Here is an 18191-nt window from a genome sequence, read left to right on the forward strand (position 1 = left end):
ATAGGCTCTGCAGACAGCAGCAAACATTATTCAGGAATTAACTTTACCCAAAATAAACATTCACAAAAACGTCACAAAATGGTCACATAAAGTTATCACAACTGAAATTAACAACACAACTTACAGCATTGCCTCTAAAATGCTTCCAAGTGGGTTAGATGGGGTTTTTCAGGCTCACAGCTCTTAACAGGTTGTCTCTCTGTGCACTGCTGCATCAAAAATGGTGCTGACAGGAAGTGGCTCTGGCCACATACAAAAGGAGCTTTCAAAATAAAACGTGTAGTTTCACATTAAAGCACTCACAAGCATTTCTCATGTAAATAGAAATACAAACATGTTGCATTGAATTACTTCAAGTAAAAAATAAGCACAAAACTTTAACATTTGCCTAAGGCAACACAAGCAAAAGTAGCAGATCTACAGATCTGTTACTGTCACTGTTTATGCTTTTGGGTGACGCTGTAGTATGATCTAGTAGGCATTAATTTATGAAAACACAAATTTACGAAAAATCACAAAATAAAGGCGATGGACAGTCAGCTGTTGGTTGGCATTGCTAAGGTATTATTCAGGTGTTGGAAACAGCCATATTTTCTTCTGTAGATTCACACGCACAAATCAAAAGTAGAAGCTCCACAACACGTGTTGCGTTTCGAGCTTGTAGATCTGCTACTTTTGCTGTTTTGGACGTAATGAGGTTTCCACCCAAAAACAGAGACATGATAATGTAATAGATAAATATGGCTTCATCTATTGTTTTCTTTCTGGCAAGAGGAATTCACATTACTTCACTAAGCTTGTAAACTCTGTTGAGCTTCCTTAACTCATTTGTAGCCAATCCCGAGAATACTCGTGAAAAATACTCGAGTATCATATGGTGCCGATCCCGAGTATACTCGTGAAAAGTACTCTATTACTGTAACGGCGGTTCTCCTACCCTGTAGCTGCGCGGAAGGTCCTGGCACAATCGCCCTCGCCGATTCATCATCATCACGGATCCACGTGCACAAAATAGTAATCCCATAACATTGAGGCAGACGGGGAATCTCATCTTTAATGTCCATTATCTCCAAACAACACTTTCAAAGGGGAGGATGGCAGTAGATTCTCGCTAATAAAACACATGTTGAAAAGCAACGATCCGCCATTACACAACGGCATGTTGACGACGAGCGATTCCGGTGAATGACGTGATGACGTCAAACCGGAAGTGTTTACGCAATCGACTTCTGGCCTTCAAAATAAGAGACTGGCCGCTTATGGAGAAAGCGAGAGGCACGCTGGACATTTTAATCCGTTAATTTCAGGAGCACAAAATGAGTTAATTTGTCCAAAAGAAGACTCACCTTACTTACTAAGGATATAGTCTTTTTTACTTCTTATGCCATGTCGTCGGATTGTACAAGTGCAGGGATAAGAATAAAAGCCCACATAAATGTCAGAAATACAGAGAAAGATGGTGGGTGAGAGGTAGCTGTGAAAAGTAATTAAATACTGTACATTTATACTCTAATTCATCAGAGATTGCAAATGGGTTTAATAATTATTTTGTAAACATTGGAATTTCCTTGGCTAGAAAGATTAAGAGCACAAGCAACTGTCCTCTTGAAAAGATTCAGGGTCAGTACCCGCCCATGTCTATATTTGAACCACCTACATCAGAAGAAATACAGGAGATTATTTTAAAATTAAAAAACTCAGCAGCAGGGTATGATAACATCAAAAGCAGTCTGGTTAAAGAGGTACTGCCCTCAATCATTGAGCCACTGAACCACGTGTTTTCACTTTCCCTTGCGACAGGTGTTGTTCCAAGTGATTTGAAAGTGGCAAAAGTTATACCTCTGTTTAAATCGGGTGATTCAACCTCATTTTCCAACTATAGGCCGATTTCTATATTACCGTCTATATCTAAAATATTGGAGAAGTTGATTTATACCAGAATTTTGAAACATCTTAATGACAATAATATATTATATGAACATCAGTATGGTTTCAGACAAAAACATTCTACGTATATGGCTCTATTGCAGCTTATTGATAAAATTACAAATGCACTAGACAATAAGAAACTTTCAATTGGTATATTTTTGGATTTATCCAAAGCGTTTGATACCGTGGACCATAACATTCTAATATCCAAGCTTCAGAGGTATGGTTTGGCTGGTGATGTGATCAAGTGGCTCAGTGATTACCTTTATAATAGAGAACAGTTTGTATCCATAAATGGCACAGACTCTGACAGGGCAAAGCTAGCCTGTGGTGTTCCCCAGGGCTCTATACTTGGCCCTCTTTTATTTTTGATATATATAAATGATTTTGCTTGGGTATCTCCTACATTATTCTCAATCCTATTTGCTGATGACACCAATCTCATTATGTCACATGATAATTTGTCATCATTGATTAGGGAGGCAAATGATGGTTTATCTCGTGTCTCGGATTGGTTCCAGACTAATAAGCTATCGTTAAATATAGACAAATCTAACTTTATTTTATTCTGTAATAAAGGTAAGACTTATTCGAAAGAGGAGGCAAAACTATTCATCAATGACACCAAAATTAATCAAGTAACTTCGACAAAGTTTTTAGGTATTATAGTTGATGATAAACTCAACTGGAAAAAACACATAGATCATGTTTGTAAAAAAGCAATGAAGTCAGTAGGTATAATAAGGAAGGTTTGTTCATTGATGGATAGAAGTTGTTTTTTAATTCTTTATTATAGTCTAATTTTTCCTTATATATCTTACTGTAATGTGATATGGGCTAGTACTCATTCTTCACATCTCCAAAAAATTATTTTACTTCAAAAAAGATTTGTTAGACTGGCAACATCCTCTGATCGATTTGAACCATCTGCTCCCCTCTTCAAGAAACTAAACATTCTGTCTGTGTCCGATGTTAATTCTTTACAGATATGTATATTTGTGTATAAATGTATCTATGATCAATGCAATCTACCAAATGGTTTTAATAGTTTCTTTTCATTCAATTCTGATATTCATTCATATGTCACACGGCAATCAAAAGACCTTCATGTACCTTATTGTCGTACTTCCCTCAGGCAGTTTTCAATAAGATTTAGAGGAGCTAATCTATGGAATGCCGCCGATCCAATGCTTAAAGGATCTTCATTACTGGTTTTTAAAGCCAACTATAAAAAGATGCTCATAGCTAAAATGTAGTAGATCATGTGTATTTGGTTGTGTACAGGTCTGTAGATAGTTTGTAGTACATATGTATGTACTTCATGTACTCTATTGTATGTGGATTTCATCTAAGCATGTTTATTGAATGTACTGTATAATCTTTTATTTTTTATTTTAAATATGTATACTTATGTCTGTTTTATAATTAGGGGAAGTTCTTCATAAGCCTTTGGCTTCTTCACTTCTCCTGCACAATATTTGATATAAATGTATTGTTTTTCTTATTTCAATTATGTGTGCTAATAAATAAATACAAATACAAAAAATACTCAAATACTATACAATTAGGTGCTTTTACTTGACTTGGGTAATGGGTACACTTTTCAATACTTAGTTTATACTCTTCTACTCCTCTACATATCTGAGGCATATATTGTATTTTCACTCCACTACAATTATATTGAATTATATAGGGCTTAAGGACCTAATGAAATGAAAATATCTTTTACTTTTAAAGCATATCCGTGGTCCTAATTATATTTAACAATAGATGCCTACTTGATCATACAAAGACATAATCTGAGATTACAACCTGCCTCTGTTAACTCAAATCTTCTCTTCAGGGGGTCCCTGGCACAAAACATTTTAGATGGGGTCCGTGGACAAATACATACTTTGCAATTTGGGGGCCCTTGGCATGAAAAAGTTTGATACTGCTGGTTTAGAAGGCATTTGTAGAATGGGGCTCTCATCGGATGCCCACGTGGTGTCAACGCGCCAATCTCTTTGATGTTTACGTGTGCCCATCGACGCGTTTGACGTTTTGTACAGTAAACTATTGTACTGTAGCTATTGTACTTGGCTACCGCAGTGATGAAACAAACTCCATTTCCCAAAATGCAGCGTGAAATCAAATGACCAGGAAGTGCTGTCTGCCTCGTTCACTGCCCTGTAAAGCTGCTGCACAAAAATGCAGTTTTCTCCGGATCTTTTGTTTTTTTTCTTTCACGTTCAAAACGGCGGCCTCTTCTACCGGCCGTCACACAAACGCTGTGGCTGTAGATTGATAAAAAACGGTCCTGACTGAAAGAAAAGATTTTCGCGAAATAAACAGGACATGCTTGGATTACATTTACTCGGATTACTTTTTTTCGCCAGGACCTCGAAGGTAGGCAAAATGGCGAGTTGCCATGGGCACCAGCAAATTAACCCTTGCATTCATTGCGGGCAGCGAATGTGTTAATTGGTTAAGTCATTAACCCCTTGGCGGAGTGAGAAAAAAGGAAACTGTAATGGGCCTCTTTTCAAACTCAACACCAGAACTCATAAAATACGATTAATTCTTAATGCATGTCCTTTCTCATTTGAATTAAAATGTAATTATAAACACGTTAGGTGTTGCAATAGGATTCCTCTGACTTTCCTACTGCACCAGTGAATTGAAACAGAGCGATTATATCTGTGGGTCTTTTTTTTTTTTTTTTTTGCGATATGAGCGATATGATATTTTGCTTGTGCAGGAATATGTCCTCATCAGCGGCTGAATTAATTTCGCTATTAGCAAGCAGAGCAAGATTCAGGCAGCCCACTCGCCCACGGTGGCTCTATACCCTTCACAGCTCCGAATGGCTCTCCCTCAAGCGTTAATGTCATTAGAGTTATTCATTTGACTCCGTCTTTGGTCTGATTCAATTATTTAGCCTCTCTGTGAACGGCAAAGTTAATACCATGCGATTTTAATAAGCCGAGAGGTGAAAGAATGTCTCTGAGAGGAGGCTGAGAGAATGACTTTCCTTCTCTAATGTGTAATGTCTCATCAATGTTTCAGAGAGACTGGCTCCAACAGAGAGAGGAGGTCACCCATCCCACACCCAGCTAGCGCTGGAAGAAGTACGCAGGGCTGTCGCACCAAATGCTGGGCCCTGGGTACTTTAACTATTAGCAAAAAAATAGCAGAAGCTCACAGGCTCACAGTGTGGCACCGAGTGCCGCGCTGCAAGCTTGTAGATCTGCTATTTTGAAAAATCTTTGAAAAAATAAATAAATAAATAAGTCTTTGAAAGTTTTTTTTTTTTTGAAAAACCTATGTTTCTATGTCAGTGGTGCTCAAACCTTTTCAAGTGAAGGACCCCCAAAATGATATGTATTTGACTACGGACCCCCATCTCAAAATATTTAGTTCCAGGGACCCCCCCAGAAGCAAAATGACAATGTTCGCTTAAAAAATACATATATTTAAAGAGTTGCACACATTTTCACAACGTTTCAAAAACATTGCAGATCTACAAGCTCGCAGCGTGGCACTCGGTGCCACGCTGTAAGCTTGTATATCTGCTATTTTTCAATAGCTAAAGTATAAAATAATTCCAGGCCCCTCCACCTTGGGCCCTAGTAACTCAGTCCCACTTCTCCCCCCCTTGTGATGCCCCTGGAAGTACATAAAGTAAAAGTAGCAATACCACAATGTAGAAATACTGTGTTACAAGTAGAAGTCTTGCGCTCAGAATTTTGCCAGAGTAAAAGTGCAAAAGTATTGACATCAAAATATACTTATAAATAAAAGTACTTAGTATTTCATTGTTGAGCGGTGCCAGCCGTTCCAACAAGTGACCAAGTGTGTATGTCCATATGTCCGTATGTCCGGTTGAGCACGGCCTCATATGGACATATGGACATAATGGCCTCAACAGCTCCAATACGCTGGGTTACCTACTGTACCTTCAGGTGGTGCTATTGAGCAGCCCTGAAGTGAATGAAATGAACTCATCAAAGGCACCACTCACTTCACACTGGGTGTGACAAAGTAATTATAGTGGAGCCAAAAGTGCCCTCAAATGTTACAGTACTTGATTAAATGTACTTTGTTAATCTCCACACTGCCCCCAACACCCTTGGTTCCAGCCAGGTGCATGTTGTGGTCACCCATGTGGGCACTCATGTGGGCACCCATGTGGGCAACTATGTGGGCACCCATGCAGACTGGCTGAAGTTGAGTTACTGGCCCTGTATCTAATCAGGCAACTTTCCATTATAATAGTCAGCATTATTAGCATCGAAATTACCAAACGTTTAAAATGTTTTAAAAAATGTGTCAAAATCTTAAATAATAGCAGATCTAACAACGTCTAACAACACCTCGCATTGCATCGCTTTGTGAGCTTGTAGAGTGTAGAATCTAGATCGTAGAATAGAATTCAAATAACTATAGTGGAGCCAAAAGTACAATATTTGCCTTTAAGGTGTAGTGGATCACATTTTTTACATTGAAATACTCAAGTAAATTAAAAGCATCCCAAAACTGTACTTTAGTAAATGTACTGTTAGTCTCCAGCACTGCCCCAACCCACCTGGTTCCAGCCAGGTGGGTGCACGGTGTGGGTGCACGGTGTGGGCGCCTGGGCGGTGAGCCTGGGTGAAGTTGAGTTATTGGCCCTGTACCTTCTGAGGCTCGTCTCTAAGTCTCCCCCAGACAGCCAGCTTTGTTTTGCCATCTGGCTGCAATTGCGCCCACAAAGACAGAGGTTCCCGAGGCAGACAAAGGAGCCGAAATGAGTCCCACTTTAATAAACCCCTGGATGATGAGAGTGGGGGCATGTTTGTGTGTTATCTTAATGAGCTGTCCGGTAGCACTGTGTGCCTTCCCCTTTCAAAGCACAGAGTGATTGGGACAATAACCGCTGATAACTGGCTCTTTCGTTTGGAAAGTGGAGGAGGCTCCCCTTCTTCGCCTTGTCAAGCAAAAGAGTTGCAAACAAACAGTGTTTTACAACCGACCTCAAACTCAGCCTAGGCTTGGAGCTGTCAAAGCCCACAGCGACCTCGGACCCCAAAACATGCACAGAAAGGAAATCACAGCTGCATGGAAGCACATTATAATACCCACAGAGGCCTATAATACTATACATGCACACACGCAAGCTGCAAATGCAAATAACACAAATGCATGTGTACTTGTACTACCTCGCAGGAAAAACATAAAAATAAATATAACCACTCGCCCACCCATCCTCACAAGAATGTTTTTTCCCCTGCTCTCAACTACTCACCTCTTCCCTGAAACGAGTTTAGTAATCTTAGCATAATGCACCGTTTATAGGGGTATGAGTGCAGTGCAATCAATGTGTAACGCATTGTAAACCCTGGACCTATAGGCGCCTAATCCAAACAATGAGCTCTGTAAATAATAAAGGAATCACCTGTGCTGTCACAGCGCCAGCTTTAAGACCACCTTGGAAGAGCTGGTTTTAACTTGAAGCACAAAGTCTATGATTATTTAGTAGGCCTATCTAGAGACAATGTGGGCGCAAGGTGTTTTTTATTTATTTAACAACTGTGTCGGGGGAGGGGGATAACAAATTCTAAGCTGCATTGCACCGCATTGTGCCGGGAGGAAGACTACACTACTAAGTGTACACACTTAGTAGTTACACACTTATTTAGCCCTGAATACATGACGGTCATATACTGTACATGACCGCCATGTTGCCACCTCAACCTCGCGTCCCGTGAGGTAGACAAGCAACGGTTTGAGCTACAATGTCAGATTTCACAAATAAAGTGATATCCCAAGCCTCATTTCAGTCAGAAATTATGCCGTTCAACGAGAATTACATGCCGCTCCCGGATTGTTTAATAAAAAGCATTTTTATCCTGTTTTCCCATTTTATTTCCTGTATTTCCCCCCTCTAGTGGAGAGTCGCGTCATCTCTGTCACTACAGTGAACGGAGATCATCATTTCTGCATTTCTGACCGAAATGAGACATGGGTAGCACTTTATTTTTGAAATCTGACGTTTGTAGCTGAAACCGTTGCTCTTTGTCTACCTCACGCAAGGTTGAGGTGGCAACATGACATCAGGGATACACACTTCATGTACTGTACACCCTTGTTGTCCCCAGACCCTACAGTGCAGTAGCCCCTCCCTGCCTCTGCAGCTAACCCTCTATAGAGACTCTCTATCAAGGGTTATTAGAGAGCGTTTCGTCTGACTTGGCTGTGCACTGAATCCCCCCCACCCCACCCACCCACAAAAAAACACAGATCTACAAGCTCACACTGTGACGTGTTGTGAGCTTGTAGATCAGCTATATTTTCAGTATTATACAACTTGCAGCAAAGTATAACAGGGTTGTATAGTCTGTGACCCAGTTCTTTCACCAGGAAAAACATCATCGGTAAAGAGCAATTTGAAACAGCCTCTGAAAAAACAAACCGTGGCATGAGGCTGTCTCTTCCTCCTTCCACCGCTGTGTGTTGAATTAACCCATCCACGCAAAGCCAAGGTTCTGCCAAGGTGGACCATTAGACTGAAGGAAATATCTGCTCCATAATACTGATAACCCCCCCCCCCCCCCCCCCCACAACCACCATACACATACATGCACACATGCAGAGCTTTTTGCATCCTAAAGAACCAAGGCCACCGCTGATGAATTGATGATGATTGCTTGAATCGTATTAACCCCTAAACCCCTGCATGAGGCCGATTTAAAAAATGTCTTCTAAATCCTAACAGTTTTCGGAAAAAAACTTATGTTGATATCAGCGGTGCTCAAACTTTTTCATGTCAAGGACCCCCAAGATTATATGTATTTGGCCACAGACCTCCATCTCAAAATGTGTTGTTCCTTGGACGCAAGAAGCAAAGATTTGAGTTAAAATGTTTAATATATTCAAAATAAATTCTTAAAAAAGCAGATCTACAATCTTTTGGATCTGCCATTCTTTTAATAACCAAAGTATGATATAATGTGTTAAAGTGGTTCAAATCTAAAATCTAAAATAAATTAAACATGCTTTCCCGCTTTTAATGGGTTAAAGCCACAAGCTAGTACTAAATGTATTTTTACCAGGCTTGCTAGCTAAGCTCAGATGATGTGTGTGGTGTCTGAATAGACAGAGGGGCAAAACACAGAAACAAGGACAGCTGTTCCAGACTCAAAGTCACCTCTGTGCTTATTCTATTCTCTCCTAGTGCTGCCTACTGAATGGTTTGCCTACTACAGGACTCCTGTAACAGGAGTCTTCAACGTTTTCAGCCCAAGGACCCCTTAGTTGAGAGAGAGATGAAGCAGGGACCCCCACAACCTTCCATATAGTTTCATTGTTTGACAGCTGTTTTCACTACTTTTGTGCGACGGCCTTGTGTGATGAAGCAGGGCTTTACTTTGTGAAAAAAATTACACATTTGAAACTTGGAGACTACGAGGTTTCCACACGACAACGACGATATACTGTACATTGGATTTATTTGAATAAAAATCCTCAAAAGAGTTTGAGTACAACACGTCAAGTGTACTCACACAAGAGGCCAGCAGCACAGTATTTTGGATTCATGTCAATGTGTGTTTTCAGATATTTAACCACTTGAACCGCCAACGCTTAATAAACTTGAGCTTTCACTCTGTACTTAGTCTGCTCTTTTTCCACAATACACCAAAGCTCTTTGCCAAAAATAGCCGATCTACAAAATAGCTGATCTTGTAGATTGGCTATTTTTGGCTAAAGTTCTCTGAATATGGATGCTAGGGTTCAAGTGGTTAATATAAAAAAGGAGATTTTTTTTTCTATCACTCAAAGATTTGGAGGACCCCCTGTAGTAATTCTGGGGACCCCCTAGGGGTCCCGGACCCCCTGTTGAAGACCCCTGGCCTACTAGGTATGAGCATGCTCCACCTAGCGTGCAGTGGGGCAGAGGTCTTCACCTGGTGCTTTACTTGAGTACTGTATGTCCATTTTTGCGATATTATGTCTTATTGCGACCGTAGGTCACGCCTGACACTGTGGTTCTATGGGTTTGTCGCTCTGACATCATGCTCTGATGTCCCTGTGATGTCAGGGGAACCACTCTTAACAGAATGGGTTTGCTGCTCTGAGATCACGCTCTGGCTTCACTGTGATGTCACACTAACAGAATCCCTTTTATGCCCATATATGGAGTTCCCTGATGTCATCAATATTAAGCCCATATCTAACAGGACTTAATATGGGAATGCCCATTCATGGAGGCCACACCGGCCACATACCGGTACCACACTAACATAATCTGGCCAAGACAGATGGCCAAGACAGCCCATATCTGTGTGGCTGGTTCTACAGACAGGGATCTCCATGTATGGGCATAAAAGGGTATGATGTCAGATGTCATAGACGTCATAGGACTTTCACATAACAAATAACTGGGTAAGCATGTTTGGACTCACACAATATATCTCCATATACAGTACATGGATCTCCAAACATGGGTACCAGGGGTCTCCATATATGGGTAACTTGTCCAATATACATCACTGGCCAGATGGCCAAGAATTGGCGCGCATGTCGCCCTGAGGCGTCTTACTAGTACTCTACTAACATCTCAGAATCAAACATTGTACTTTTTACTCCACTCCGATTATTGGAAAACTAACAGAGGCGCATTGTGAGCTTGTAGATCAGCTATTTTTGAGTACATTTACTATTGGTATATTTTGATGCCAAATAATACTTCGTACTTTTACTCAAGTAACATTTTGTAGCGTTGGCTATTCAAAAATGGCAGATCTACAAGATCACAGTGCGTCACTTTTGTGCCGCACAGCAAGCTTGTATACTGTGTATCTGCTATTATTGAACACTCTCAACACAAATCTTCTCTTCTGGGGGGGGGTCAAAATACATATCAATTTGGGTGTCCTTGGCACGGAAAAGCTTGAGAACTACTGAGTTAGAAGGCATTTTGTAGAATCGGGTTAAAAGTACTTCACCACTGCTGGAAGCCTTGGGCTCCCGAGGGAAAACGAGAGCCACAGATTAAGCATGTCCATGGGGACAAGGGACCCCTGGTGTTACAAACTATCATGTTGTAGCATGTCCATGGGGACAGGGACCCCTGGTGTTACAAACTATCATGTTGTAGCATGTCCATGGGGACAGGGGGACCCCTGGCTTTACATTCTATCATGTTGTAGCATGTCCATGGGGACAGAGGGACCCCTGGTTTTACATTCTATCATGTTGCCACAGGGAATACACTGGCATCCCCATGTACGCTATAGTATACAGGTAGGCGGGAAATGAAGTTGTTACAGTAAAAAAAAAGTTTAGAGACGCATACAACAGTACATTTTTCCTGGAGTTTCAAAAGATAAATCCATATGAGAGGGTTTGAAAACCATGGGAAGTCGCGACTACTGTGAGATTTATGGTTCTATTATGGGACTGTTCTCCAAAGTTAAGTGCTTCCAAAGTCTTCACACTTTCAAGTTTTATATCCTTTAGATATATTTTTTATATCCTTTAGATATATTTGCAGGCGTTTGGCGTAGAAACCATAATTCAAGATCCGTAAGACCGTAACAGAGCAGTAACCTAAATCTACACCTAATTTAAGACACTTTAATGATCAATATTTTAATTGGAAATAGCGTGGGTCAATTATTGAAATGCATTGATTTACCAGTCTTTCTCTTCAACACTTGCATGACTGGAATTATTGTTATTGCCAGGAATGTTTGCAGATAATGAGGATGTGTGAGGTTGTTAATAATAAAGTGCACCATAGGCTATAGACTAGAGGCTGGTAGGTAGATAAATAAAGTTAATTATTACACGTTACATTAACATTATGGTACTCATTATTATGTTGAAAATGGAGCATAAGTAGCATATAGTGTACATTGGAGTTATTTGAATAAATATCCCCAAAAGAGTTTGAGTACAACACGTCAAGTGTACTCCCACAGAGGCTAGCAGCACAGTATGTACATGAACATAGCATCGTATACGTTATATTTTATATTCCTTTAGTACTATCCTAGCCGGGGGCAGGGAGTTGTGGGTAGGAGGTGAAGGTCACGACCCCAGAGTGTCCAGGACTCACTACAGTACACCTCTTATCAACCACGGTTGCGTGGATAACGTTGCGGTCGACCAGAAACCTCTTATGTTCTAAGTTTTTGTGTTGTTGTTTTTTTCTCGTAAAACATAATAGTACTACCGGTACAGCGTCACACAAAAGGATCAAAAGCAGCACACCTGCAAGCTCCAAGCGCGGTGCGTTCAAAGCTTGTGCTGTGCTGCTTTTGATGCTTTTGAAATTGAATTGAAAAGTAACAGTTTTGGACATACAGTACGGTTTCAGTGCCGGCATTAGAGGAAGTTTGCCCAGGGCGCAAGTTGGGCCAGCCCCGGGCCTGCAAGGTTTCCACCCAACAGAGGCGATAATCATCAAGTTATATAACGTCACTGTCAGACAGAAACCTTGTATCTCCAAGTTTCAAATGTGTATGTTTTTTGGTAAATTAAATTAAGTCCTACTTCATCATACAAAAGTGTCGCACAAAAGTAGTGAAATTAGCAGATCTACAAGCACACAACGCGCCGTTGTGTGCTTGTAAAAAAATAAAAAGGAAGGTTTTGGACATACAAGGTTTCCACCCAACAACAATGATAATCAAGGTTAATATATCAAGCACAGTTACATGTGAGAAGAGTGCACAACGTGTACGTTTGGAGTGCCCTCCCGACAGAGAGAGATAATTGCAATATAACACCCAGGTGGGAGACCAAACATCCACCACTCAGGCCAGAGAGAATCCCCCTCTCTTGGCCAGTGGATATACCGGTATATTGTGCTTAAGAGCTTATAGGCTATTCTAACAATTCTAGATTCTTTTTTATTTATTTATTTATTTTCAAATTTCGTAAGCTTTTTGCCTATATTGACATACCCAAAATAGGAATCGATTATTATTTGATTATGATATTTCCTTGAGTTTGATTAATTGTTACACCCCTACACCATACAAGGTCTCTTTACTGTATATACCAGACTTTAGCCACTGCCTTTTTTCTTCTTCTTTTTTGCCACATAAATTCCTCCCAGAGGTCACACATTAGCACCTAAACATATGTAAATAGAGCAGCCATGATGCCTTCATTATTAGTAGATATGGGTCACAGGATAACCCCAAGATCACTAATTAAGACAGGCCCCTGCACAGCGGCTCCTAAGCGCTGGTTCGCATAATATTACTCAACCGCTGCATAGGTGATCCCTGTGGGCTGCACGCGCTCCCCCACCTCCCTAAATCTACTGCGAGAAGTACTCACATGTTTTTTTTAAGTCAGGGGTCTTCAATGTTTTCAGGCCAAGGACCCCTTAGTTGAGAGAGAGATGAAGCAGGGACCCCCACAACCTTTTCATAGATTCCATATAGTTTCATGGTTTGACAGCACAATCATCAGTGTATTTTGGATTCATGTAAATTTGTGTTTTAAGATATTTAACCACTTGAACCATCAATAGTTAATAAACTTGACCTTTCACTCTGTACTTAGTCTGCTCTTTTTCCCCTCTACACCAAAGCTCTTTGCCGAAAATAGCAGATCTACATGCCTCACACTGCGAGGCATTGTGAGCTTGTAGATCTGCTATTTTTGGCTAAAGTTCTCAGAATATGGACGCTAGGGTTAAGTGGTTATTATGAAAAAGGAGCAAAAAAAGTTTTCTATCTCATAAAGATTTGGAGGACCCACTGTAGTAACTCTGAGGACCCCCTAGGGGTCCTGGACCCCCTGTTGAAGACCCATGTTTTAAGTAAAGGTATCATTACCACAACGCAATGTAGTTTGTTACAAGTAAAATTCCTGTATCTTACTTGAGTGTACTGTAGGTACAACAGTTTTGTACCAATAGCAGAGTCCATATAAGCATGTTGCTACCGGTACTTGTACTTATGCTATCTGTTGCTGTCAAAAGTGTTTTTTGTTTTTTTTCTTATTTCTTTTTACATGAATCTGTTATTAGTTGTCGTTACAGACGCATCCATACCATTATATGCCTCAGAGATGTAGTGGAGTAGAAGTACTTATACATTGTACTGAAGTACAGTACTCTATAGTATATTTAGTTACTTTTCTCCACTACCTCTCACCCACCACCTTTCTTCTCTGTATTTCTGACATTTATGTGAGCTTTATTCTCATCTGTACAATCCTGTGATGTGGCAATAGAAAATAAAGAAAAAACAAAGGCTATATCCATAAAGTAAGGTGAATCTTTTTTTAGACAGACAGAAACTCAACAGAGTTGATAAGCTTAGTGAAGTAATGTGAATTCATCTTTCTAAAAGCCCAACGAAAATAATAGATAAAGCCATATTTCTCTATTACAATATCATATTGATGGATATTGATTATGATCCATAAATGTAATGCATGAAGGCCCTTTTCCACCGGCAGCGATAACGATGACGATAGCCATAAAATATCACAGCGATAATTATGCCTTCACATTGATGTCCGATAAAGTTATCGGACATCAATGTGAAGAGGCGCCAATTAACAGCCGCTCGTGCAGAGCGCACCTCCAGCTGTTTGTCAGAGACCCAGTTCCATATCACTGTGATCTTAACCACATTGTTGTTGATCCTAACGATGTAGTTGTCGGCTATCGTTGTCTTTATCGGTGTTGGGTGGATGCTGCCGATCCACTTCAATTGAAAACCCACTTTTTTAAATCGTTATCGTCATCGTTATCGCTGCCGGTGGAAAAGAGCCTTGAGGCTCATATGACCATGAAGTTATATTCTGTAAACTACTGTGACTTACAGGTCATTGCGACTGTGGTTACCCTGACTACAAGATCATGTTTGGGTTATACTATAGGGTCTGGCTAGACGCTACGTGTGTCAAGGAACCAATCAAAGAGTTCCACGGTTATACTGTATTCTTTTATATACGAATGTCTTACCTCCATCTTAGAGAGAGAAAGCTGCAACTATGGAATTGTATGCTGACTGTTTGTCCTCCTGTCTGACTCTCTCAATACAACACTTTATGAATATAGTCCTGGGCTGTTTCTGAGTCTTATTTCAGTGTGAAATAATTCTTCTGGTTATGGATTTATTTATTGATCCATATATTTATTTTATTTAACACATATCGTCTCTGTTGGGTGTCCAAAACTGTTACTCTTCAGGATTCAAATTCCAAAACGGCAAAAGTAGCAGATCGACAAGCTCAAAATGTGCAGTTTCGTGCCACGCTTCGAGCTTGCGGATTGATGGTTTCGTGTGCCGCTGTAGTATGATCAAGTAGGGTGTTGATTTACAGTAAAACACAAAAAGTTAGAATATGGTGATAATTGGTATCTGCCCGACAGCAACGATATTGGCTTTAAATGGTTACTGGAGACCACACAGATTCACCCAGTAAAATCTTTCAATTTACAACATTGCAAACAGCTGAGTAATACCTTATAGGCCTACTATAGGCTTATACCAATGTCAGTAAAAGAAAGAAAGAGTCCGCACACCAAATTTGATGTTCCCAATACTTTTAGTTTTTACTTAGGTGACGTTTCGAGCCTGGTGGCTCGAAACGTCACCTAAGTAAAAACTAAAAGTATTGGGAACATCAAATTTGGTGTGCGGACTCTTTCTTTCTTTTATTGTTAACCAACTTTAGTCCAGCACCCAGCCTACATGGCCCAGGATGTGCATGCCTTTTTAGCTGTCTGACAGCTTATGCTTCCTTATACCAATGTCAGCCCACACCTGATCAGGATAGAGTACCCATTCATCAGCTTAATTTTTTACAGTGTTCCAGGTCCGATTTGGTCGGCTCATTTCTTCGTATCGTCACTTCCAATTTCACTTGTTTAATCTGTATACTGTCTGAGTTCTCTGGAAAAAAAAACTTTCTGTTTAATAAAGAGCTGGAGAGATATGGAGACTCCTGTTACTGAACAAACACAATAGAAACCAGTACTAACAGAATATAGAGGTATTGAACACTTATTTTAAAGTGGTGGTGCCATAGTTTTGTACTTTTCCTAACATTACTCTAATAGACCCCCAGGTGTGGATATACTATGCAATTTTTTATGTGGGTGCAGCCACAAAAAAACACTTTCTGTACACTTTTTTGAAAAAACTCTTCCTCCAAGTATAATCACATGTAAGACTCCCTAATAGGGAGATAATCGACCGTCACGTCATGTAACTTTAGAAAGCAATCGTAGCCAATCAGGAGGAAATATGGGAAATGGGACATATCCATGTTGATGACATGACTTTAGAGATACTGTGTACCACTTTGCGTGATTTTAGGCCAAACATAAATTGTCACTTTATAAATGTGCTGATACCCTGTATAGATTTATACTGTGTGTTGGTTTGTTTACCGTTGAGTGAGGGAAAAAAACCACATTAAGCTAATCATCTGGGGACCCCACAAAATAATTTGAGGACCCCACTTGGGGTCCCGACCCCAAGTTTGAGAACCACTGGGCTAGTGGTTAAGAGGTCTGGCTTTAGTGTCCCTTCCCACATGGGAGACCCGCGTTTGAATCCAGGGCGTTGCATTGTGCAGGGACTGGGATGAACATTAGCATCATTGCTAAGTCTGGTGTATTTACATTACATTGATAAGTATAATTATGTTCATTAATATAAGGTGTCCTGTCTAAATAAACAAATAAAGTAAGTAGCCTACTTCCAAGAGCTAGTAGTATCAATAGATAGTACCTGGTGCCCACAAGTCTATCAGCTCCCTACTGTACTTTCTGCAGTTAAACAAAGACAAGACAAAGGTCCATGTTATCGGAAATGAAACAAAGAACAGACTTGTTACCCCCTTTTGACTCCATGAGTCTGAAGGCCCAAAAAACAACAACACAGAAATCTAGTTGTCTTCGATAGTGATCTAAGTTCCGATAACCACATGAGCAATGTCTGCAAAACAACCTATTATCACCTCAGAAATATCTCTAATGTTCATGATATTATCACCAGTGCCAACAGGGAAAAACTCACATAATGCTGTTTTGTTTCTAGCAGACTCAATTCTGTCATTTTTATCTGGCCTACCCAAGAAGTCCATTATGAACCGGCAACAAGTTCAGAATGAGTTCTTGTATTCATTTTTTGCAAACCACCGCGGCCGCCTCCGCCGAGCCGATAAGAATCCGTAGAGCCGTCTCTCGTCATTTTTAGACCAGGATTGGGGGAGTAGCAGGCAAGATTCCTTCACCAACGTAAACTGTTGTTGAGGGAAGCTACTTCCCGAAGAGACGGCAAGACTCGCTGTGATTGGCCGGTAGTGTATCATGTGGGAGATGACGTCATTTTGCCGGGAAATACAGCCCCTGTCACGGCTCAGTAGAAAACATATAAAGAAAAGGCTTTTGGGCCTGAAATTAACGGAGTGGGTGTTCTAAAACTTTAGCGATTTAATAGTTAGGATAATTTTAAGATTTGTTTTATTTATACCACTCATTTTCAACATTGAACTGTGTCATTAATATACATTTTTTCTTATTGTTGTGTGGAAATAAGAAAAAGGTCCCCCCCCCACTTCTCTGTTGCCTAGAACTGGAAGATTGATTATGGGGTCATGTGATCAGTGACATCAAGAAGATGTACTCTCGGCACTCGGGTGGCGCAGTGGTTAAGTCCCCGCCCACCACAACGGAAGGTTGTGGGTTCGAATCCCCTGTGGTGCAACCGGCTATGTCGGGCGCCTGTGCGAACACAATTGGTCCGTGTTCGGGGGAGGGAATCCGGACGGGGAGGGTGATACTGGTCATTGCATGTATTCCTACGGGCTGGGGCGGTACCTGTCAGCAGGGAGTGTTGGGCGGGAGGAGTAGAACGAAGGCTCTACGTCCTCCTGGTGGGGGCTCCTCACTGGCAGGTGAGTCAGTAGGATACAACAGCAGTGACAACACAGAAATGTGTGTGGGGAGGAATCAATTGGTATAACGACTAAATTGGGGCGAACAAGGGGTAAAAAATAATTGGCTAAAAACCCTCTGGGACTCAAATTATAGGAAAAAGAAGATGTACTCTTTGGCTTGCAGAGTACATCTTCATGATGTCAGTGATCACATAACCCCACAATCAATTCTCCATCCTTAGTGAAATTGATTATATTATCATTATTATCATTATATTACACTGTATATAATTGATTATTCTTATAATTAATTATTTTGATTAATTGTTTGCAGCCCTAGAGGACTGCACTCCTCAGTGGAAAGGAGCCAGTGGTGCAGG

The 18191-nt window shown here is 40.6% G+C and overlaps 1 protein-coding gene across 2 annotated transcripts in view; it reads right to left on the reverse strand.

Annotated features, from left to right (window-relative positions):
* Positions 1 to 18191, reverse strand: part of cd276 (CD276 molecule) — a 193730-nt gene that overhangs the window by 40739 nt on the left and 134800 nt on the right. The window lies entirely within an intron of this gene.

The sequence above is a fragment of the Nannobrachium achirus genome (genome assembly GCF_963921795.1).
Source record: "Nannobrachium achirus genome assembly, chromosome: 7".
Taxonomy (NCBI): Eukaryota; Metazoa; Chordata; class Actinopteri; order Myctophiformes; family Myctophidae; genus Nannobrachium; species Nannobrachium achirus.